Source organism: Pseudophryne corroboree, chromosome 6, assembly GCF_028390025.1.
Source record: "Pseudophryne corroboree isolate aPseCor3 chromosome 6, aPseCor3.hap2, whole genome shotgun sequence".
Lineage (NCBI taxonomy): Eukaryota > Metazoa > Chordata > Amphibia > Anura > Myobatrachidae > Pseudophryne > Pseudophryne corroboree.
The window spans coordinates 810,904,364-810,928,591 of NC_086449.1; the positions used below are offsets into that span (position 1 = coordinate 810,904,364).

General features: G+C 46.1%; 1 protein-coding gene across 2 annotated transcripts in view; it reads left to right on the forward strand.

Annotated features, from left to right (window-relative positions):
• LARGE1 (LARGE xylosyl- and glucuronyltransferase 1) overlaps positions 1-24,228 on the forward strand; it is a 464,898-nt gene that overhangs the window by 289,526 nt on the left and 151,144 nt on the right. The window lies entirely within an intron of this gene.

Sequence of the window (24,228 nt, forward strand, 5' to 3'; positions counted from 1 at the left end):
GTTAAATGCTACAACCAGAATTGCTTTGATTGGTTCTGTTGGCCTTTGCACGAAGAGCTTACACTTTGATTTCAGTGGCGAGGATGCGGGCTGTGATGTATCCCAGTTGCTGACTTTCACGGCTCGGTGAGAGCTGAACTCAGAGACGTCAAGCTGTTTAGTGATGTGTAAAGGTTAGCCAGCCCTCAAAGTCCAAAACACAGGTTGAATGAGCCTGTTCTGAGACTTGTATGAATTGTTCCATGGGTTTTTTTTCTAGACCTTGTAGCAATAATGTGTGATAAAGGTCAGCACCTTTTCTGATTAGCGTTATCAGCATCTCTCCGTAGCCGGTAAAGGGCACCAGCTGACAGATCCTAATGAGCCATAAGAAGCATGATTCAGTTCCCAAGGCTAAGAAGTGTTACCTTATATTGCCCGTGCTGTCTTTTACATATGCTCTGCTCACCCACTGCTAATAGAAGCTGCAGGTGCCACAATGACGGCTTTTTGGTATCCATTGCTGCGGCCGATCAGCCGGAGAATTGCGGGAACTATACTTCAGCCGTGATGGGCTCATTCGTCTTGCCTGCTTACTCTCAGTTGGTGATTTGATTAAAGGGAAAAGTTCCATTTACAAAGTTACTTATGTGAGTTGCTGGACTGTAATGAGCTTGTTCTGCCTCTACCCAATTTTATATACTACAGTCACCTCCTCTACCCTTTATACTGATCTGGCTCATGATTTTTCTTTATGGATGGTCCTCAGCTACTCACCATTCACGTCCGTAGGAGGCTCATTTCCTGTGGGACCTACTAAAGTTCTTGCAGGCCAGGTGGCCATTAGAGGTGACGGAACTCAACAGGAAAGAGTTGCAACATATCTAGAAAAAAAAACCCATCATTCAATATGTTATGGCCACACGCTTGTTTGACTTCAGACATGAATCTCCGACACTCTTAATTTTGTGCGTGGTGATGCATGTGAATGGAGAGATGACAATAATTTATTTAAACAACCCCCCACCCATCCCCCCCACACACACCCATTTCCTTCTTACCACCACCTATACTGCTTCTACACTGGATTATTGTTCCCTCCAGGAGATACTTTATTCTCCTTAAGATATATCTAAATAAGGTACCGATTTATGAAAGTTTGGGGAGAGATAAAGTGGATAGAGGTAAAGTACCAACCAATCAGCTCCTATGTGACATGTTACAGGCTGTGTTTAAAAAATGGCAGGAGCTGATTGGTTGGTACCAATCAGCTCTCTCCAAGCTGTGATAAATCTCCCCCTACTGTAAATTTGTTTCTCTTCCTTACTTCCATTTTCACCTTCTTTTCCCTTACTCTTTCAGCTTCCGTTTACATTCTGTTGCATTTTTCATTTTCATTGAATTTCAAACACCTTTATGATCTTTGTTTTCCATTTCCTTTTCTTCCTCTTCTTTTCCTTTCACAGCTTTCATCCATCACATAATTTCCCTTTCTTTTCCTTTAATTTCGGTTTCCATTGTTTTCCTTTCCTTCTCCCATTATGTCCTGCCATTCCTTTCCATTCTTTTCCTCCTCTTTCTCTTCTTTTTCTTTTCCTTCTCATTCTTTTTCTTTTCCTCCACCCATCATGTCCATGCCTTTCCTTGTCATTCCTTCCTTCCCCTTTCTCTTCGTCCTCTTTCCCTCTTTGTTTCTTTTCCTTCTTATTCTTTTTCCTTTCCGCCACCCATCATGTCAATGCCCTTTTTTGTCATTACTTCCTTCCCCATTCTCTTCATCCTCTTTCCCTCTTTGTTTCATTTCCTTTTCATTCTTTTTCCTCTCCTTCACCCATCATGTCCATGCCCTTCCTTGTCCTTCCTTCCTTATCCTTTCTCATCTTCCTCTTTTCCATAGTTTATTTTCCTTCTCATTCTTTTTCCTCTCCTCCACCCATCATGTCCATGCCTTTCCTTGTCATTCCTTCCTTCCCCTTTCTCTTCGTCCTCTTTCCCTCTTTGTTTCTTTTCCTTCTCATTCTTTTTCCTTTCCTCCACCCATCATGTCAATGCCCTTCTTTGTCATTCCTTCCCCATTCTCTTTATCCTCTTTCCATAGTTTCTTTTCCTTTTCATTCTTTTTCCTCTCCTCCACCCATCATGTCAATGCCCTTCCTTGTCCTTCCTTCCTTATCCTTTCTCATCTTCCTCTTTTCCATTTGTTTCTTTTCTTTCTCATTCTTTTTCCTTTTCTCCACCCATCATGCCCATGTCCTTCCTTGTCCTTCCTTCCTTATCCTTTCTCATCTTCCTCTTTCATTTATTTTTCCTTTCCCTTCTTTTTCCTTTCCTTCCCATTCATTTCCTTCTTTGTACACATAGCGTCCTTGCTCCTTCTTTTCTTTCTCTTCACCTTTAATCTCCTTTGCCTTTGTTTTACCTTCTTTTCTCTTCACCTTTCTCTTGACATTTAATTTTCCTTTAATGTATTATTTTTCACTTCACCTTTCATTTCAGTTATTTTCCTTTCCAATTTCTTCACTATTTTTCCTTCCTATTTTTCCTTTATTTCTCTGACGTCCTAGTGGATGCTGGGACTCCGTCAGGACCATGGGGAATAGCGGCTCCGCAGGAGACAGGGCACAAAATAAAAGCTTAAGGATCAGGTGGTGTGCACTGGCTCCTCCCCCTATGACCCTCCTCCAAGCCTCAGTTAGATTTTTGTGCCCGGCCGAGAAGGGTGCAATCTAGGTGGCTCTCCTGAGCTGCTTAGAATAAAAGTTTAGTTTAGGATTTTTTATTTTCAGTGAGTCCTGCTGGCAACAGGCTCACTGCATCGTGGGACTAAGGGGAGAAGAAACGGACTCACCTGAGTGCAGAGTGGATCGGGTTTCTTAGGCTACTGGACATTAGCTCCAGAGGGACGATCACAGGTTCAGCCTGGATGGGTCACCAGAGCCGCGCCGCCGTCCCCCTTACAGAGCCAGAAGAGACGAAGAGGTCCGGTGAAATCGGCGGCAGAAGACGATCCTGTCTTCAGACTAAGGTAGCGCACAGCACCGCAGCTGTGCGCCATTGCTCTCAGCACACTTCACACTCCGGTCACTGAGGGTGCAGGGCGCTGGGGGGGGAGCGCCCTGAGACGCAATATTACAGTATATACCTTAGGTGGCTAAAAAGAATACATCACATATAGCTCCTGGGCTATATGGATGTATTTTACCCCTGCCATTTTACACAGAAAAAGCGGGAGATAAGGACGTCGTGAAGGGGCGGAGCCTATCTCCTCAGCACACAAGCGCCATTTTCCCTCACAGCTCCGCTGGAAGGACGGCTCCCTGACTCTCCCCTGCAGTCCTGCTTCAGAATCAGGGTAAAAAAGAGAAGGGGGGGCACGTTTGGCAGCAAATAAATATATTAACAGCAGCTATAAGGGAGTAACACTTATATAAGGTTATCCCTGTATATATATATATAGCGCTGGGTGTGTGCTGGCAGACTCTCCCTCTGTCTCTCCAAAGGGCTAAGTGGGGTCCTGTCCTCTATCAGAGCATTCCCGGTGTGTGTGCTGTGTGTCGGTACGCGTGTGTCGACATGTATGAGGAGGAAAATGAGGTGGAAGCGGAGCAGTTGCCTGTGTTAGTGATGTCACCCCCTAGGGAGTCGACACCTGACTGGATGATTGTATTTAAACAATTAAGTGATAATGTCAGCAATTTGCAAAAAACTGTTGACGACATGAGACAGCCGGCAAATCAATTAGTGCCTGTCCAGGCGTCTCAGACACCGTCAGGGGCCCTAAAACGCCCGTTACCTCAGTGGGTCGACACAGACCCAGACACAGATACTGAGTCTAGTGTCGACGGTGACGAGACAAACGTGATGTCCAGCAGGGCCACACGTTACATGATCACAGCAATGAAAGAGGCATTGAACCTTTCTGACACTACAAGTACCACAAAGAAGGGTATTATGTGGGGGGTGAAAAAACTACCAATAGTTTTTCCTGAGTCAGATGAAATAAATGAGGTGTGTGATAAAGCGTGGGTTTTCCCCGATAAAAAACAGCTAATTTCTAATAAATTATTAGCACTATATCCTTTCCCGCCAGAGGTTAGGACGCGCTGGGAAACACCCCCTAGGGTAGATAAGGCGCTCACACGTTTATCTAAACAAGTAGCGTTACCGTCCCCTGATACGGCCACCCTCAAAGAACCGGCTGATAGAAGACTGGAAAATATCCTAAAGAGTATATACACACATACTGGTGTTATACTGCGACCAGCAATCGCCTCAGCCTGGATGTGTAGTGCTGGAGTCGCATGGTCGGATTCCCTGACTGAGAATATTGATACCCTGGATAGGGACAGTATTTTGTTAACTATAGAGCATTTAAAGGATGCATTGCTATATATGCGTGATGCACAGAGGGATATTTGCACCCTGGCATCAAGAGTCAGTGCTATGTCCATCTCTGCCAGAAGAGCGTTATGGACGCGACAGTGGTCAGGGGATGCAGATTCCAAACGGCACATGGAAGTATTGCCGTATAAAGGGGAGGAGTTATTTGGGGCTGGTCTATCGGACCTGGTGGCCACGGCAACGGCTGAAAAATCCACCTTTTTACCCCAGGTCACTTCACATCAACAGAAAAAGACACCGTCTTTTCAAACTCAGTCCTTTCGTTCCCATAAATACAAGCGAGCAAAAGGCCACTCTTTTCTGCCCCGGGGCAGAGGAAGGGAAAAAAGACTGCACCATGCAGCCGCTTCCCAGGAGCAGAAGCCCTCCTCTGCTTCTGCCAAGTCTTCAGCATGACGCTGGGGCTTTACAAGCAGACTCAGATATGGTGGGGGCCCGTCTCAAGAATTTCAACGCGCAGTGGGCTCACTCGCAAGTGGATCCCTGGATTCTACAGGTAGTATCACAGGGGTACAAACTGGAATTCGAGGCGTTTCCCCCTCATCGGTTCCTGAAGTCTGCTTTACCAAAGTCTCCCTCCGACAGGGAGGCAGTTTTGGAAGCCATTCACAAGCTGTATTCCCAGCAGGTGATAATCAAGGTACCCCTCTTACAACAGGGAAAGGGGTATTATTCCACGCTGTTTGTGGTACCGAAGCCTGACGGCTCGGTGAGACCAATCTTAAATCTGAAATCTTTGAACACTTACATAAAAAGGTTCAAATTCAAGATGGAGTCACTCAGAGCAGTGATAGCGAACCTGGAAGAAGGGGACTATATGGTGTCTCTGGACATCAAAGATGCTTATCTCCACGTCCCAATATACCCTTCTCACCAAGGGTACCTCAGGTTTGTAGTACAAAACTGTCATTATCAGTTTCAGACGCTGCCGTTTGGATTGTCCACGGCACCTCGGGTCTTTACCAAGGTAATGGCCGAAATGATGATTCTTCTACGAAGAAAAGGCATCTTAATTATCCCTTACTTGGACGATCTCCTGATAAGGGCAAGAACCAGGGAACAGTTAGAAGTCGGAGTGGCACTATCTCAGGTAGTGTTACGTCAGCACGGGTGGATTCTAAATATTCCAAAATCGCAGCTGATTCCAACGACACGTCTACTGTTCCTAGGAATGATTCTGGACACAGTCCAGAAGAAGGTGTTTCTCCCGGAGGAGAAGGCCAGGGAGTTATCCGAGCTAGTCAGGAACCTCCTAAAACCAGGACAGGTCTCAGTACATCAGTGCACGAGGGTCCTGGGAAAAATGGTGGCTTCTTACGAAGCGATTCCATTCGGAAGATTCCATGCAAGAACGTTTCAGTGGGATCTACTGGACAAATGGTCCGGATCGCATCTTCAGATGCATCAGCGGATAACCCTGTCGCCAAGGACAAGGGTGTCTCTCCTGTGGTGGCTGCAGAGTGCTCATCTTCTAGAGGGCCGCAGATTTGGCATTCAGGATTGGATCCTGGTAACCACGGATGCCAGCCTGAGAGGCTGGGGAGCAGTCACACAGGGAAGGAATTTCCAGGGCTTGTGGTCAAGCATGGAAACATCTCTTCATATAAACATTCTGGAACTAAGGGCCATTTACAATGCCTTAAGTCAAGCAAAACCTCTGCTTCAGGGTCAGGCGGTGTTGATCCAATCGGACAACATCACGTCAGTCGCCCACGTAAACAGACAGGGCGGCACGAGAAGCAGGAGGGCAATGACAGAAGCTGCAAGGATTCTTCGCTGGGCGGAAAATCATGTGATAGCACTGTCAGCAGTGTTCATTCCGGGAGTGGACAACTGGGAAGCAGACTTCCTCAGCAGACACGACCTTCACCCGGGAGAGTGGGGACTTCACCCGGAAGTCTTCCACCTGATTGTAAACCGTTGGGAAAAACCAAAGGTGGACATGATGGCGTCACGTCTGAACAAAAAACTGGACAGATATTGCGCCAGGTCAAGGGACCCTCAGGCAATAGCAGTGGACGCTCTGGTAACGCCGTGGGTGTACCAGTCAGTGTATGTGTTCCCTCCTCTGCCTCTCACACCAAAAGTATTGAGAATCATAAGAAGGAGAGGAGTAAGAACTATACTCGTGGTTCCGGATTGGCCAAGAAGGACTTGGTACCCGGAACTTCAAGAGATGCTCACGGACGAACCGTGGCCTCTACCTCTAAGAAAGGACCTGCTACTGCAGGGGCCTTGTCTGTTCCAAGACTTACCGCGGCTGCGTTTGACGGCATGGCGGTTGAACGCCGGATCCTAAAGGAAAAGGGCATTCCAGAAGAAGTCATCCCTACTCTGGTCAAAGCCAGGAAGGAAGTAACCGCAAAACATTATCACCGCATTTGGCGTAAATATGTTGCGTGGTGTGAGGCCAAGAAGGCCCCTACAGAGGAATTTCAACTGGGTCGTTTCCTGCATTTCCTGCAAACAGGACTGTCTATGGGCCTAAAATTAGGGTCCATTAAGGTTCAAATTTCGGCCTTGTCGATTTTCTTCCAGAAAGAACTGGCTTCAGTACCTGAAGTTCAGACATTTGTGAAAGGGGTGCTGCACATACAGCCTCCTTTTGTGCCTCCAGTGGCACCTTGGGATCTCAATGTTGTATTGAGTTTTCTAAAATCACATTGGTTTGAACCACTTTCCACTGTGGACTTAAAATATCTCACGTGGAAGGTGTCGATGCTGTTAGCCTTGGCTTCAGCCAGGCGGGTGTCAGAATTGGCGGCTTTATCATATAAAAGCCCTTACTTAATTTTTCATTCTGACAGGGCGGAATTGAGGACTCGTCCTCAATTTCTACCTAAGGTGGTTTCTGCATTTCACATGAACCAACCTATTGTGGTGCCTGCGGCTACTAGGGACTTGGAGGACTCCAAGTTGCTAGACGTTGTCAGGGCCCTGAAAATATATGTTTCCAGGACGGCTGGAGTCAGGAAAACTGACTCGCTGTTTATCCTGTATGCACCCAACAAGCTGGGTGCTCCTGCTTCAAAGCAGACGATTGCTCGTTGGATTTGTAGTACAATTCAGCTTGCACATTCCGTGGCAGGATTGCCACAGCCAAAATCAGTAAAAGCCCATTCCACAAGGAAAGTGGGCTCATCTTGGGCGGCTGCCCGAGGGGTCTCGGCTTTACAACTTTGCCGAGCAGCTACTTGGTCAGGGGCAAACACGTTTGCTAAATTCTACAAATTTGATACCCTGGCTGAGGAGGACCTGGAGTTCTCTCATTCGGTGCTGCAGAGTCATCCGCACTCTCCCGCCCGTTTGGGAGCTTTGGTATAATCCCCATGGTCCTGACGGAGTCCCAGCATCCACTAGGACGTCAGAGAAAATAAGATTTTACTTACCGATAAATCTATTTCTCGTAGTCCGTAGTGGATGCTGGGCGCCCATCCCTAGTGCGGATTGTCTGCAATACTTGTATATAGTTATTGTTACAAAAATTCGGGTTATTATTGTTTGAGCCATCTTTTCAGAGGCTCCTTTGCATTTATCATACTGTTAACTGGGTTCAGATCACGAGTTGTACGGTGTGATTGGTGTGGCTGGTATGAGTCTTACCCGGGATTCAAGATCCTTCCTTATTATGTACGCTCGTCCGGGCACAGTATCCTAACTGAGGCTTGGAGGAGGGTCATAGGGGGAGGAGCCAGTGCACACCACCTGATCCTTAAGCTTTTATTTTGTGCCCTGTCTCCTGCGGAGCCGCTATTCCCCATGGTCCTGACGGAGTCCCAGCATCCACTACGGACTACGAGAAATAGATTTATCGGTAAGTAAAATCTTATTTTTCCTTTAATTTCCATTCCACTCCTTCACATTATTCCTTCTTTCATTTGCCTTCACTTTCTTTCTATTTCTTTTTCCTGTAACCTTATTGTTTCAGTCTTTCTTCCAACCCCACCTACAGTAACTTTTTTCACACTCCGTAGGCAATTGTAGCATTATTACAGGTGCCTAAATCCCAATCTCCCCTTCATCATGCAAAAATACTGTCCAAAAGACATAGGGGGAGAGCTATCAAATTTCGAAGAGAGATAAAGTGGAGAAGTTGCTCAAAGCAACTAATCCGCTTCTGTCATTTTTCTAGCACAGCCTTTAACACTTCTGCACTTTATCTCTCTCCAAGATTTGCTAAACCTCTCCCTAAGAAATCACACAGTACTGTACCTGCTGGGGCTGTATGCGCACTGGCTCAGGTTCCTCTGCTATATATTATATGTGACATCTGATATGAACGTACAAAGGCATCAGTGTAATAATAATATTTCGGTGACATAGAAAGATGGGATCACCCAGGTGATAATCCCCGGGTTTAGCTCCGCTTCCAATCAGTGCTTGTTGCTACTCTCCGAAACCAGGATTGCAGAGCAAAATAAATGAGAAATGAATCACTACCTAAGCAGAAATATGTGCATCGCTCTACGGAGTGTTAGGTTTCGGCTGAGGGGTTAATTAAAAGTGGCTGTGCGAAGAGTGCCTCCGGCAGCCGGCTGGTATTTTTAAGTAATTTATCCATGATAATCTGTGACCTCGCGTCAGAAAATGCAATTCCGCTGGTGTTTCTCATAGCGTGCTGCATTCACCGGTCATCGGAACCCCATAGCGGAAACATTGATGTCTGGATTGTGATGACCAGATAGATGTTCATCTCTCTACCTGAGACACAGACAGTTTCCAAGCTAAGTGTACTCATGAATTATTCCTCCGCGGAGGTGCAATCTCACTGTGCAAGCAGGGCTCTATTTGGAAATTTTGCTGCCGCTGGCATTGTACTTTCACCCTAAATTAATAATTGCGCACGTTCCCTGTTTGCGCACATTTATCCAGCACCCCCTTCCCCTATTTTTCCTGTAGGTTGAATAACATAAACAATAATTGAACATAAAGCAATTTTAGTACCATTAATAGCTGCCGTAGGCACGTGCCGTGTAGGCGAGAGAGTATACAGTCTTTTACGTATCTGTTTATCTAAGGTCCCACTAAACCTTTTCATAATAGGGATGTGTTACTTAAGAATTCTTAGGGGTCTATTTACTAAAGCCTCTGATGGAGATAAAGTTGCTGGAGGTAAAGTACCAGCCAATCAGCTCCCAACTGTCATTTTTCAAACACAACAAAGATAGATTGACTGCTGGAAAAGCGCTTCAGTAGGGGATGTATCACATAGATTAAAAATGTATACTACAAACAAATTTCTGAAATACTGCGCTTGCCCAACAGCTATGTGTCGTCATGTAACAAGAGAGAAACCAAGAAAAACGGCTGCGCTGAATGTCGGAAATACAGTAAAGCGAGAGCCAACGTATGAAAATTTAAAAATTTAATGCATAATAAAGATGAATATTATAATGTGATAAAAACAATGAAAAATAAAATAACCCACAGAACTTGTCTCAGAATGTCTGCACGGCTGGAGGACTTATACTGTGCTGCAGCTATATTATAGAGCTAAAGTCCATGTTCCACAGCTGCCGATATACGCTGCTGAATGTGCACAAACGATGAACAATAGGTGCAATGAATAAAACTCCCAAGAATGGAATGACTGTTCATCACCAGTGATAGTTCAGTAGTTAATACCTCTCAGGTGGGCTCTTCCGTGTGCCGGGCGTCCCCGGTCGGATGTCCTGGGTTTCCCACAGATGCTGTGCAGCGGAGAGAGGATGTAGCGCTATGTGCTGAGGAGCTGGCTGAGGCGGTGTGAATGGTAACAGCCGCTGGAAACAGAAAGGCAGTCGGAAACGTACCCGTCTGGGTGTAATGGAGTTGCACCAAAGTAAGACACCTGAGCAAGGTGTGTGGAGAGGCGAGTCTCTATACACCTTGCTCAGGTGTCTTACTTTGGTGTATTTTTCAAACACAGCCTGTGACATGGCAGCTAGGAGCTGATTGGCTGGCACTTTATCACCGGCGACTTTATCTCCGTCAGAGGCTTAGTAAATAGACCCCTTAATCTTAACCTTTACCTTGTTTCTTGAGCTAGCAACAAGCCTACCAATTACTGGTCTGCCCCTTCCGGAAGTGGACAGGCAGGTCAGCGTTGTTTGGGGGGGGCTGCACGTGGCAGAGGTAGGCAGTATGGGGGCATGATGGTGTTATTGCATCAATGTGGCCCTGCCCCCGCTATACAATCTGTTGCAAGGCTGGGATTGCGCGATTCCGCACAAATCGTTTCATGGTCGCCCACATCACTCAGGAAGTAGGTGGCCACGGTCATCCTCATGGGGACTTGTTTCTTCTTCCAGTAGTCCAGGAGCGCCACCTGAGATTCCATTGTGGGAGAGTAGCCAAGTGTAGCTGACAATAGTGACCTGATATGAAAATGTATCAGTGGCGGCTCCAGAGCTGAGGCTGCAGCACATTCCAACATTCAAACAGAGGAGCCGCACCAACTGCCAGTATGTCCCAGCCGGCGGTGTTTGGCAGTGTGTGGGGTGGCAGTTGGCGTGGCTTCCTTGAACTTTGGACTGTGCTGCGGCCCCACCTCTGCAGCTGCCACTGGCAGTAACTGTATCAGAACTGTTTGGTGTGTTTTAGTCTTGTGCCCGTGCCTTCCAATATCGGAGATGAACATCTCAGGTCAGGTGGTGTGGCCACTTTGCAGACGGAACGCGTCAGTGTCTCTGGCCACATTCCCTGGCGCTCACTGCCCCATGTTCAGTGCTGCTCTATCTCACGAAAACCTTTACCTGCACCCATTTTATGCTGCAACAAACATTCAAAGGTTATGTAAATCTATACCCAAAATGGCACCAAGTGGCCTCGTTTGACGCCGTGAAAAATTCGACTAAGCTGCAGCATCCATCTTTTCTGCTTAATATTTAACTGAAAATGCTAACGTGACTAAAGCACAAGGTAGGTACACGCACCCTGCACACCGCCAGTGTATTCACGTTCTACAGTGGTGCGGAAAAGACGCTAATGTGAGGAGCAAGGCCTCAGTCCGAGAGCAAACTCTAAAAACAGGCTTCACGCACACCAAGTGGTCACATGCAATAAAGACAGATCCGATGTCCCCTCACTCTCATAATGACGTTAATCCTCAGTCCAAACCACGTTGTATTTTAGGAGGAAATAACATAGGCACGGATCTTCTTGTGGAGACGTCTCACGGGGCAGTGGGTAGGCTGGCACCTTCCTGTGTGCTGGGCGGTTCCGGTATGAATGGTCGACCATGTTATGGTCGACAGTCATTAGGTCAACCACTATTGGTCGACATTGACATGGTCGACATGGACACATGGTCGACACATGGAAGGTCGACACATGAAAAGGTTGACATGAGTTTTTTAACTTTTTTTTGGTGTTGTTTTTTGCGTAAAGTGACTGGGAACCCCAATTAGTGCACCGCGTCCCCTCGCATGGCTCGCTTCGCTCGCCATGCTTCGGGCATGGTGCCTTCGCTTCGCTCGGCACAGATTACCGTTCCAATCGTAGTCCACTTGGATCGTAAAGTATGGAAAAGTTCCCCAAAAGAAAAAAAAGTAAAAAAAACTCATGTCGACCTTTTCATGTGTCGACCTTTCATGTGTCGACCATTTTCATGTGTTGACCATATGTCCATGTCGACCATGTCAATTTCGACCAATAGTGGTCGACCTAATGACTGTCGACCATAACATGGTCGACCATGTGAATGGATACCGTGCTGGGCCATCTAGGCGCAACAATGCATCCCCAGGGTACTTTGCACAGCGATGGCGTGCCATACACCCAGCCCTCAGAAAACATCATCTGTCTTCCTTACCCTTTGGTGGTCATTCCGAGTTGATCGCTAGCTGCATTTGTTCGCTGTGCAGCGATGAGGGGAAAAAACGGCACTTCTGCGCATGTGTATGCGGCGCAATGCGCACGTGCGGCGTACTATTACAATGAACGATGTAGTTTCACACAAGGTCTAGCGAAGCATTTCAGTCGCACTGGTGGCCGCAGAGTGATTGACAGGAAGTGGGCGTTTCTGGGTGTCAACTGACCGTTTTCAGGGAGTGTTCGAAAAAACGCAGGCGTGCCAGGAAAAATGCAGGCGTGGCTGGGCGAACGCAGGGCGTGTTCGTGACGTCAAAACAGGAACTGAACGGTCTGAAGTGATCGCAAGCGCTGAGTACGTCTGAAGCTACTCTGAAACTGCACAAAAAAACTTTGCCACCGCTCTGCGATCCTTTCATTCGCACTTCTGCTAAGCTAAAATACACTCCCAGTGGGCGGCGGCTTACAGCTAGCGAGCGATCAACTCAGAATGACCACCTTTGTGCCTTCCCTGATTACCTTAAATTAATTTGTGGCTTAAAGCTGTGGGAACACCTGGGAAATATTAAATTTCCCTTATATACTATGCAATATCATTAATTTTTTATACATATTATTAACTAGACCCTTAAATCTTTCAGTGGACAGCGAACCTTAATAAGCCCATTTAGCGTGTCTGGAAGGGAAGGTATTACGGGCCCAATGCAGAGTTGTTCGCTCGCAGGCTGCTTTTAGCAGCATTGCACACGCTAAGCCGCCGCCTACTGGGAGTGAATCTTAGCATAGCAAAATTGCGAACGAAAGATTCTCAAAATTGCGAATAGAAATTTCTAAGCAGTTTCTGAGTAGCTCGAGACTTACTCCTACACTGCGATCAGTTCAGTCAGTTTCGTTCCTGGTTTGACGTCACAAACACGCCCAGCGTTCGCCCAGACACTCCCCCGTTTCTCCAGCCACTCCCGCGTTTTTCCCTGAAACGGCAGCGTTTTTTCACACACACCCATAAAACGGCCAGTTTCCGCCCAGAAACACCCACTTCCTGTCAATCATATTACGATCACCAGAACGAAGAAAAAACCTCGTAATGCCGTGAGTAAAATACCAAACTTCTTAGCAAATTTACTTGGCGCAGTCGCAGTGCGAACATTGCGCATGCGCAGTTTGCGGAAAATCGCTGCGATGCGATGAAAAAGAACGAGCGAACAACTCGGAATGAGGGCCACAGTACGTTGGTCCAAAGACGCATGTGCATTCACCTGTATGGAGAGTTGTACGCAGCTCAAGACGCAACGGTGTCACTGTGTACGCTGGAGGTGCATGCGACATCCCACCCTGGGCCCACGACGTGCTCCGCTAACAGGCGTACGTTCAGTTCTACGCCATCCCTTATATGTCTGTATTATATATTATGTATAGTTTGCTATTTATATATTAATATATAATTATGGTATATGACTATAATAATAATAATAATATAATTATTGCATTCCTGTTTGGTCGACGCGTAAGGCTGTGTGGGCTGGGATGGCAGCGCTAGGCAGCGTTACGGTGCTCTGTATGTATTTGCTTGCAGGAAGGCCGCTGCGCATTTTTGGAGAGCACTAAAGCGGACAGCACCTGTTAGATTCCTGCAGAGATGTCAGACGCCGCTAACGACGCCTCGTAACACCGGAAAAGGTCAGCGATGTTTCAGGTGCCGGATCATTGACTACCTCTGATAGATGATGGGACACCTGCCAGTACCCAGCCGCGATTATGCACGCACGTCCTGGGGCCGGGCCCTGCGTCTAGTCTGCTTGATCCATGAAAACAATGCATAATGACATGCAGCGTGCCAAGCCGATACAGCCCAGCTCCGTAGGGGTTAATCCCGGTTTTTTCCTCAAATACCAGATGTCAGGACTGAGCAGGAAAACAACTGCACTCCCTGTGTTTATCTCTGGGATAATACGGTGCATCCGCTACTGCCATTGGACAGACACAGCCGGAACGTGCCAAGGTCACCGAGACGTTCCAGTGGCATTCTGTGCCCGTAGAGGATGGCTCTGCAGCGGTATATGTGTCCCCAGTGTACGGAGGTGCAGATATTATAGTATTGGCGTAGGATGGGCAGATCAGGAGGGAGTGGATGTGTTATATTTGATGGTAGCCGTTGCATTCTTCTGTGCGGAACAGAAGCCGACACCCGCTATCATCCGCTGATGCCCCTTTCTAGATACGCCGCTGTAGTTCGGTCTTGATGTTCTCTCTCATTTAGAGTTTCTCTCATTTAGATTTTCCTTTGCTCATTATCAAGCTGTTCTGGCTCCCAGGATAACCGTGCCAAGTGGCACCCACTCACCTCCACGTGCCGCCGTTAAGCAGCGCCCGTGTAATTACTGCTGTGTTCTCACTCTGCATTATCAGAACCTCAAAAGTAATTAGAAACGCATTAAGGAAAAAAGTGGGAACGTGAAGTTCCCCCGCTGCAGAAACGGATGGTTTACTGTCCCAGTCCGCCCTCCGCAGACAGCTGCCTCTTCTGCCCATCCATCAATCACCGCTTTCCAAAGTTTGAGTACAAAATGCAAAGTTACTTTTAACCCCCTTAGAGCATAGTCATCTACAGGGGGACATGAAGTACATATAAGAGTAGAAGTCTTATATTCCCCTAAATTCCACCTTCGTTCATGGGTGGTCATTCCGAGTTGTTCGCTCGCTAGCAGTTTTTAGCAGCCGTGCAAACGCTATGCCGCCGCCCACTGGGAGTGTATTTTAGTGCAAACGAAAGGATCGCAGAGCGGCGGCAAACTTTTTTTGTGCAGTTTCTGAGTAGCTCTAAACTACTCAGCGCTTGCGATCACTTCAGACTGTTCAGTTCCTGTTTTGACGTTACAAACACGCCCTGCGTTCGCCCAGCCACGCCCGCATTTTTCCTGGCACGCCTGCGTTTTTCTGACCACTCCCTGAAAACGGTCAGTTGACACCCAGAAACACCCTCTTCCTGTCAATCACTCTGCGGCCAGCAGTGCGACAGAAAAGCTTTGCTAGACCCTGTGTGAAACTACATAGTTCGTTGTAAAAGTACGTCACGCGCGCGCATTGCGCCGCATACACATGCGCAGAACTGCCTTTTTTTGCAAATGCAGCTAGCGAACAACTCGGTATGACCACCATGCTCCGATTTTCATTTACGCTCTTCCTCAGCGTTTCCAATTGTTTGATTCACTTCCTCCTGTTTTCCATGGACGTCTGCTGACCGCAGATGAAATGCAAAATCATCCTGGGTGTTCCTGACAGACTGATGGGATCTTGTTTTTAATTTATTGGATGATTCTTTTCTTCTCCCTGTTTAAATCCTGTGTATGTGATAAGGCTCTCGCCACCTGTTAGATGACGGGAGATTGGAACGCCTGTTGACTGCCTTCTTTTAAGGTAGCGATCAAGTACTAATTGCGCATGCGTATGCAGCGCATTGCGCACGCGTGTCGGACAACGACCATCAGCGACGGGATGGTGCGAAAAATTTGATCGCATGGGCGTTCGCAAGGTGATTGACAGGAAGAGGGCGTTTGTGGGTGGTAACTGAGCGTTTATTGGGAGTGTCCAGGAAGGCAGGCGTTCCCAAGCCTTGTCAGGGAGGGTGTGTGACGTCAGCTCCGGCCCCGATCGGCCTGATTCTCATCGCACTATAGGAGTAAGTCCTGGGCTGCGCACACACTGCACACACTGGATATTTGCAGCTCGGCGTACACATGGAATCGCACACTTGCACGGCGAATTTACACTTCTCCAGGAGACGGCGACTATCTGAACGCAGGACAACAAACTTTGCAGCCCTGCGATCAGGTCTGAATCACCCCCTTAGTTTCTAAGCGGGGTATTTATCAAAGCTCAGAGAGAGATAAAATTGTGAGAGATAAAGTACTAGCCAATCAGCCTCAACCTTTCATTTTATGGGCTGTGCGGAAGCTTTGATAAATACCCCCAATCTGCAAACAATTCAAATTGTATTGCCATACTAACTGGAGGTACCGTGTCTAAGGGACCCACTTATCGGATATGCCCCCCAAATCTTTCCACATCGCGGTAATAATACTTTTTTTCTGGGGCGTTTACCTTTACGGAGTCGCTGAGACACGTGCTCCGATAAGACAGTCTAATGGTTCAGTAAGAAGTAAATCGAAACCTTACTGTAAGCCATCCCTTTACTTCTTCGAAGCCAGCTGCGCATGTTCAGGGTTGAAAAACGTATGATGGCCGTCGCCAGGGAACGCAAGCTCACGCTGCGCCCACGTCTGAGGAGGGTGCTTAACATCTCCTTCCATCCGTGAGTGAAGACTTTACAGAGGAGGCGCCTGCGGCTCGCACAGATGGGGACAGATACTGTGACAGCGGGAGATAAGTGAGAGAGAATTTCGCGGACAGGAACAGTGTAGACTGGAATGGCGGACAATCAGTTTTGAAAGTTTGACAATTATTTAATCACACCCTGTGAAGGTTTCGGGAGAAGTGTTCTCAGCCGTCAGTGAAATTAGAGGTTGGAGAACTATATTAAAAAAAAGTATTGTTCTAAATGAGCAGATTCCTATCTCCTCTGTGCCTAGGGGGTCATTCCGAGTTGATCGCACGTAGCAACTTATTGCTGCTCGTGCGATCAACTAGACGCCGCCTATGGGGGAGGGCTTCTTTGCATAGTGAGACTGCGATCGCTTGTGCAGCACTGCTATGCCAAAAAATTTTTCTGTAGAAGTAGACCAGGGTAAGAGTTACTTACCCTGTGTGATGGATCCAGTGATGAAGGTCCCGGAATTGATGTCAGACATCCGCCCTCCAAACGCCTGGAAACCCCTGCGTTCGCCGCACCACTCCCAGAAAACGGTCAGTTGACGCCTTGGAACGCCTTCCTCCTGTCAATCTTCTTGCAGTCGCCGCTGCGACCGCTTTCTTTGTTCGTGGCATTGCTGCCCAGCGACGGCTGTCGCCGGGCAATGCCACGCATGCGCAATGCGGCCGCCATGCATGCGCATTTCCGACCCACTCACACAGCTGCGAGAAAGTGCAGCATGCGATTGGGTCGGAATGACCCCCCTAGTTCTATGTGTGACTATGGGGACAAGTGGTTGCTCGTAGCTACCAATCCGCTTGTAGCTATCATTAGTCAAGGGCCTTCTGTAAAATGGTAGCTAGAATCTGATTGGTTGTCGTGGGTAACTTCTCCCTCTGTAACCCTGTAGCAGGTTTGAAACCTATCCCTTTAAGTATATATATCCCACAAGCTCTAATACCACCTGTGGCATCGCTGTCACACTGTTGTATTAGTCAGCGACCAAGGATTTCCGGGGGTATCAGAAAAATGGACGCCGGTGCCAGAAAAGCAAATTCTCACTAAAGCAAAAATAAAAGGGCACACGGGCTTCGTTGCCTGGTATAGAATCATTACAGTAAGTCTAGGTGACATGATCTGCGTTATCCTTATGTCAGGTACCTGATAAGTTCTCTGCCAGGCTGCTGTAGAGGAATGTTATACAGCATGTAGGATGTAGACATCACCGCAGTGTAGACTGGGATCACGGGGGGTCATTCTGTCCTTGTTATGTCACCTCTAGAGCGCACTTCCTTCCAGCGATGAGGCGACAGCTGACGTGATCGGTGTGGAGCGAGGGCCGGACTGTGCAGCTTACTGGCAGTGACATTTCACTGCCGCTCTGTAACGCTCATACAAACAGACATAATCACTTTGTGATGACAGAATGCCCAGGGGACGCTGGTGTGGCGATCGACCTAACTAAGGCCGGGATGTACCCCTGCCCTGCCGGGTCCATCTTTTTCCTGCTAAGTAAGCCTGTGTGAAATGTGATGGGCCGCGTAGATAATACATCGTAACTAACAGTCCCTCTTGTTATGATCTTCTCCCACCCTGTGTTCCATCCGGCGACATCTCACTCACAACTGTCACTCAGCCCATTCTCCATCCCAACACGGCATCTATCCATCATCCTGTCTGTATCGCTTCCCCAGACTCTCCCAGCGTCTCCACCTACCAACCGGGTCCGGGTTATCCAGTTACCGTGTACTACAGCGTCAACATATACCATCATGCTGTGTTCTAGTCTGTATTTCATTGATAGAATTCATATCTCTGCCTCCTGCCTGCCCACATTCTTAGGGTTATTTAGCTATCCCATTGACTGTGCTTCATCCTAATCTGGAAAGGATAGCTGTTCTGTACACAGATGGAGTAGAGTTTATTGTAGGAAATGCTGCACTAGAGTACGCAAATCACGTAGCTGTTGCGTCTTTGAACGCATAGTCTGCGCGAAAATATGCTAATGCCGCAGGAGGAGTCTTGTGAAAATATACGCCTCCTGACGGCTTCCCTGATTGGCTACTGTGTCTATGGATGCAATATCGGATCATTTGCGTGACCTTGGGTCATCTGATTGGCCCTCAGGTTACTGTGAATTCACGCTGCAGAAGTCAGTGAAGCTGAGTCTGAGCACAGACTCCCGTTTTCTGGGACGCCGCCTGTCGCTGCCACGCCCCCAGACAGCTGCGGCGTGTCAATCAGGCGCAGCTTCCAGGACACTGCGAGCGATCTTGCAGAACGGTATCTCCACATGCGCAGTGCGGCATCTACACGTGCGCAGATCTCACACCGTCTGTGATGTAATGTACGTAAACTATCGGATTTGCGCAAGCCGCTGAATTAGGCACAGTGTTGTTCGCTGCAATCAATTTGAGTAACACCTGAACTGCCGCAAGATTGCCCAATGCCCGCCTTATGGCCCTCATTCCGAGTTGTTCGCTCGCAAGCTGCTTTTAGCAGCATTGCACACGCTAAGCCGCCGCCCTCTGGGAGTGAATCTTAGCTTAGCAGAATTGCGAACGAAAGATTCTCAAAATTGCGAATAGAAATTTCTTAGCAGTTTCTGAGTAGCTCGACACTTACTCTGCCACTGCGATCAGTTCAGTCAGTTTCGTTCCTGGTTTGACGTCACAAACACACCCAGCGTTCGCCCAGCCACTCCTCCGTTTCTCCAGCCACTCCCGCGTTTTTCCCAGAAACGATAGCATTTTTTCACACACACCCATAAAACGGTCAGTTTCTGCCCAGAAACACCCACTTCCTGTCAATCACACTCCGATCACCAGAACGAAGAAAAAACCTTGTAATGCCGTGAGTAAAATACCAAACTTCTTAGCAAATTTACTTGACGCAGCCGCAGTGCGAACATTGCGCTTGCGCAGTTAGCGGAAAATCGCACCGATGCGAAGAAAAATAACGAGCGAACAACTCGGAATGAGGGCCTATGCTCCGTCATGTTGCACCGTGTACAGCAATAAACTCTACTCCACCTGTGTCAGCCTGGCTTTTATTTCAGAGATTGTTTGCAGACAGGGACTAAATGAAGTCAGTATTATTTGTTGCAGGCAGCAATGCAATTACAGGCTGAGCCGCATTTTTATTTACATTTAATAGCAGAGCAACGTCCTTCTGGGGATAATAAATGAACAATTATCTTTTAATGAGGAAATCCCCGTGCTAACCGTTACCGGAGAACTGTCACGCACCAATGCATCTGCTCCTGTGTTGCCTGTACACGTGTCTATGCGTGGCGGAGGAGTGTTAGTCTATGGGGGAGATTTCCCAAACCTTCCAAAATACACAAATGGATGTGTGGCCAATTCAGCCAATCAACTTCTTCCTATCATTTTATGGACTGTACTAGATAATTGATAGCCAAATTCTGATTGGTTACTATGGCCAACACCTCTGCTCGTCTTCTGTAGAATATTTGAATAATCTCCCTCTATATGTTGGAAATAATTCAGTGACAGGGAGACCTGGGCAGATAAAATTGAATTTCCTACAGTGGCAAATGCCGGAATGGCTGATGGGCCGCTTCCGCCACACAGAGAAACCGGGCTGGCCGAGCAAATCAGCCTCCCGGCGCTCTCCTTGACCGCCCGGCATAGAGAGACAAGAGTGTGCCACGCCTCTGTGAGCTGTGACCACACCTCCTATTCGTGCACGCGTTCCGTCGGCCCTGCTCGTGCACCGGGGAAAGGCTGATACTAGGATTAGCATAAAGTCGCAGACACTGCAGCGGGAAAAGACGATAAAGCGGTCGCAGCAGTTGCGACGCAGAATCAGCCCCTGACGCAGAATCAGAATTGTTTTAATGAAGTCAGCCGTTACATTTGGGTGTGGTGTGTTCAAACTGAAATCTAAATTGCAGTGTAGAAATAAAGCAGCCAGTATTTACCCTGCACAGAAATAACATAACCCACCCAAATCTAACTCTCTCTGCACATGTTACATCAGACCACCTGCAGTGCACATGGTTTTGCCCAGCTGCTAACAAATTTGCTGCTGTGATCAGGTCTGAATTAGTCTCCAATTGTCTGTGTGTGGCATTTATTTCTCTGTCTCATGGATAACGACGCAGCCGCTAGATAAGAGGGATAGAAATCCATCTCCCCTTGGATGTCGCCTGCGTGATTAACGGACTGTCCAGGGGCGCAGTTGGCGGAGAGGGCTCTGCGCAGGACGCTGCTCTTCTGCAAGAATGAGCTATTATTGCTGTCATAATTATGACTGTGCAAGTGCTGTTCCGAGGCAGAGAGTAGATTAAATGCTGCAGTGGAGAATCCTAATGGTGAGCTGGAGCAGGCTGCGGAATGTGGCTTAATAACTCCGAGAAGAGGATTTTAGGCATTTAAATGGTTTAAAGAGACTGTAAGATGAGTGATGACGTGATGCAGCCAGTGCTGATCATGGTGGCTGGAATCACAATAGCGCGGGCGACATTTCCCTTTCATCTAACCTAGCGGTGACAGCGTCCCCTGTTCTGCAGATGATTGCACCATATATAGGGACAGTAATGCTGACATACAGTACATGCTGCCTTATATGTAACAAAGTAATAGGGACAGTAATGCTGACATACAGGACATGCTGCCTTATATGTAACAAAGTAATAGGGACAGTAATGCTGACATACAGTACATGCTGCCTTATATGTAACAAAGTAATAGGGACACTAATGCTGACATACAGGACATGCTGCCTTATATATAACAATGTAATAGGGACAGTAATGCTGACATACAGTACATGCTGCCTTATATATAACAAAGTAATAGGGACAGTAATGCTGACATACAGTACATGCTGCCTTATATATAACAAAGTAATAGGGACAGTAATGCTGACATACAGTACATGCTGCCTTATATATAACAAAGTAATAGGGACAGTAATGCTGACATACAGTACATGCTGCCTTATATATAACAAAGTAATAGGGACACTAATGCTGACATACAGGACATGCTGCCTTATATGTAACAAAGTAATAGGGACAGTAATGCTGACATACAGTACATGCTGCCTTATATGTAACAAAGTAATAGGGACAGTAATGCTGACATACAGGACATGCTGCCTTATATGTAACAAAGTAATAGGGACAGTAATGCTGACATACAGTACATGCTGCCTTATATATAACAAAGTAATAGGGACAGTAATGCTGACATACAGGACATGCTGCCTTATATATAACAAAGTAATAGGGACAGTAATGCTGACATACAGGACATGCTGCCTTATATATAACAAAGTAATAGGGACAGTAATGCTGACATACAGGACATGCTGCCTTATATATAACAAAGTAATAGGGACAGTAATGCTGACATACAGTACATGCTGCCTTATATATAACAAAGTAATAGGGACAGTAATGCTGACATACAGTACATGCTGCCTTATATATAACAAAGTAATAGGGACAGTAATGCTGACATACAGTACATGCTGCCTTATATATAACAAAGTAATAGGGACAGTAATGCTGACATACAGTACATGCTGCCTTATATATAACAAAGTAATAGGGACAGTAATGCTGACATACAGTACATGCTGCCTTATATATAACAATGTAATAGGGACAGTAATGCTGACATACAGTACATGCTGCCTTATATATAACAAAGTAATAGGGACAGTAATGCTGACATACAGTACATGCTGCCTTATATATAACAATGTAATAGGGACAGTAATGCTGACATACAGGACATGCTGCCTTATATATAACATAGTAATAGGGACAGTAATGCTGACATACAGGACATGCTGCCTTATATATAACAAAGTAATAGGGACAGTAATGCTGACATACAGTACATGCTGCCTTATATATAACAAAGTAATAGGGACAGTAATGCTGACATACAGTACATGCTGCCTTATATATAACAAAGTAATAGGGACAGTAATGCTGACATACAGTACATGCTGCCTTATATATAACAAAGTAATAGGGACAGTAATGCTGACATACAGTACATGCTGCCTTATATATAACAAAGTAATAGGGACAGTAATGCTGACATACAGGACATGCTGCCTTATATATAACAAAGTAATAGGGACACTAATGCTGACATACAGTACATGCTGCCTTATATATAACAAAGTAATAGGGACAGTAATGCTGACATACAGGACATGCTGCCTTATATATAACAAAGTAATAGGGACAGTAATGCTGACATACAGGACATGCTGCCTTATATATAACAAAGTAATAGGGACACTAATGCTGACATACAGTACATGCTGCCTTATATATAACAAAGTAATAGGGACAGTAATGCTGACATACAGGACATGCTGCCTTATATATAACAAAGTAATAGGGACAGTAATGCTGACATACAGGACATGCTGCCTTATATATAACAAAGTAATAGGGACAGTAATGCTGACATACAGTACATGCTGCCTTATATATAACAAAGTAATAGGGACAGTAATGCTGACATACAGTACATGCTGCCTTATATATAACAAAGTAATAGGGACAGTAATGCTGACATACAGTACATGCTGCCTTATATATAACAAAGTAATAGGGACAGTAATGCTGACATACAGTACATGCTGCCTTATATATAACAAAGTAATAGGGACAGTAATGCTGACATACAGTACATGCTGCCTTATATATAACAAAGTAATAGGGACAGTAATGCTGACATACAGTACATGCTGCCTTATATATAACAAAGTAATAGGGACAGTAATGCTGACATACAGTACATGCTGCCTTATATATAACAAAGTAATAGGGACAGTAATGCTGACATACAGTACATGCTGCCTTATATATAACAAAGTAATAGGGACAGTAATGCTGACATACAGTACATGCTGCCTTATATATAACAAAGTAATAGGGACAGTAATGCTGACATACATTACATGCTGCCTTATATATAACAAAGTAATAGGGACAGTAATGCTGACATACAGGACATGCTGCCTTATATATAACAAAGTAATAGGGACACTAATGCTGACATACAGTACATGCTGCCTTATATATAACAAAGTAATAGGGACAGTAATGCTGACATACAGGACATGCTGCCTTATATATAACAAAGTAATAGGGACAGTAATGCTGACATACAGGACATGCTGCCTTATATATAACAAAGTAAAAGGGACAGTAATGCTGACATACAGGACATGCTGCCTTATATATAACAAAGTAATAGGGACAGTAATGCTGACATACAGTACATGCTGCCTTATATATAACAAAGTAATAGGGACAGTAATGCTGACATACAGTACATGCTGCCTTATATATAACAATGTAATAGGGACAGTAATGCTGACATACAGTACATGCTGCCTTATATATAACAATGTAATAGGGACAGTAATGCTGACATACAGTACATGCTGCCTTATATATAACAATGTAATAGGGACAGTAATGCTGACATACAGGACATGCTGCCTTATATATAACAAAGTAATAGGGACAGTAATGCTGACATACAGGACATGCTGCCTTATATATAACAAAGTAAAAGGGACAGTAATGCTGACATACAGGACATGCTGCCTTATATATAACAAAGTAATAGGGACAGTAATGCTGACATACAGTACATGCTGCCTTATATATAACAAAGTAATAGGGACAGTAATGCTGACATACAGTACATGCTGCCTTATATATAACAATGTAATAGGGACAGTAATGC